The following is a 2,071-nucleotide window of genomic DNA, read 5'->3' on the forward strand; positions in this document are numbered from 1 at the left end:
AATTGCGTAATCGAAACGCCTCCCGTACATCTCTCGGACTTGGAATTAGAATCATTTCATCGATTATTCTTCGTTTCGAGAAAGTCTTTCCTTCCACCCACCCTCTTTATCCGACTAGACGAACCGGCTTTCTTCGATTCTCGAGTGAATACTCGAGAAAGAGAAGCGCGCAATTGCTTAAAAAGTAAGAATATTATCGGCGGATAACGCGATGGTTAAGCGGGGGGAGCGGTTGAGGTTAAAGGAGAGCCGTGAGTAAGTGTAAAGGGTTGGACTGTTGTCGAGGTATCCGGGGGCCCCTCACGGGCCGCGGAGGGGAATGCGGTTATGATAATGCACCGGCCACCGTGCTACGCGTATACCGTGCTCCTCTCTCTCTCTCTCTCTCTCTCTCTCTCGTTCGGTCAACTCACTCTTACCCCCTCCACACCGCCTCGTTCCATCTCCGTCCAACTCCGCCCGTACGACTCGAGCAACAACTCCTCCGTACCCTTCGAGCTCGCTCCGTAACGCACCCACTTATCCACACCGATAACCGATTTTGGCAAGCCCACAGTTTGCGCTCGCTCGCCTCATATCGTATCACCCGTATCTCCCCGCGGATGGAAGAAAGTCGCTCGATTCCTCGACTCCATTGTTCCTCGAAACCGCCTCCTCCCCCCTGCACCCCACGTTTTATCGCCACGCAAAGCGTTCCCGCGAATTTACAGGCCAATTGTTGTCTTCACAACTTTACGGCGAACCGTGCTGCGTACCGGTAAAAAAAAAAAAAAAAAGAAAACAGGCAGCGGTATGCTTCATACATAGCGCTCTCGTTTCGATTTTCCTTCCTCGGCTGGAAGCTCCCTCTTTGGTTTTTCTTTTTTCTTTTTTTAAAAAAGGATCGATTCTCGCGTATCGGCTGTGTGTCACCTCTTATCGGGTGTCGGGTCTCTCGGAAGAGAGGTGTGTGTATGTGTGTGTGTGCGCGCGTGAAAAATCACACACTCCGAGAGGTTATTGGAATCGGTGAAAGAGGCAGCAGCCGCGTCAAAGAACATTTTCGCCGCGGCGCGAGGCGAACAATGGACGCCTTGGATTTTCACCTCGTGAAACGTGACTCGATGGGGGAGGAGGAGGGGAGGGGACTCGTTTCAATTGAAATATCCGCGGTTTTTCTCTCTCTCTCTCTCGTACAACTTCTCGAGCACGGATAACCGACGGGTATCGATATCAAATTATAATAGATTATCTCGAGGGAAGAGATCGTTCGAACGATCTTTACCGATAAGGAAGGTTAAAAAAAGGAAAAAGAAAAAAAATAATCTGAAGAACGCTTTAAGAATTAGTGTACGTTAGTTTCCTCTCGTTTCGGATTGCTCCACGATAAATTGTTTCCACTCCATTAAGCATTAACCGCGTCGAGGATCGGATTCGAGAAGCTTCTTTTTTCCCTTCTCCTTTCTTTCTTTCCCTCTCTCTCTCTCTCTCTGTACGAGTAATCGAGAGACGAGGTAGCGAATCGTCGGTGTATCCCCACGTTAAGATGTAAGACGAGCACCGGGTACTACGAGAGCTGGTATCGGTAGACAAAGCGGAAATACGGAGGGAATCCGCTTCGAGAGAGAGGAAGAGAGAGCAAGCTCTCGTGGCCAACCCTCCTTTCTACCTGACCGATGGTAGGGAGGGGGAGGTTTTTAAATAATTCCACTATTTCCATGCATATTGCAGGAAACAATTACAACTGTAATTGCTAATAGAAGATTCGAGGCGAGAGGGCAGGTTTATCTCCGAGGTTTCAAACCCGCTCGTCCCCCTCTCCCTCCCTCCCTCTTCTCGTCTCGTCGCTTGTCCTTTCTTCTCGCGACTACTTCTCTTCCAATCTCTCCAACCAAACGTCTTAAATAATAATTCGCAATAGTTATCGACGATCCCTCCCCCTCTCTCCCTTATTCCTCGGGAAATTTTCGAATCGCTGAAAATTTTCTCTTTGGAAAATTTATCTTTCCCCTCTTCCCTCCCTTCGTTTCGATCCCAATCAATTTAATTTTGTATATATATATATATATATATATATATATATATATATATA

This window comes from Apis dorsata, unplaced genomic scaffold (genome assembly GCF_000469605.1).
Source record: "Apis dorsata unplaced genomic scaffold, Apis dorsata 1.3 scaffold_643, whole genome shotgun sequence".
Lineage (NCBI taxonomy): Eukaryota > Metazoa > Arthropoda > Insecta > Hymenoptera > Apidae > Apis > Apis dorsata.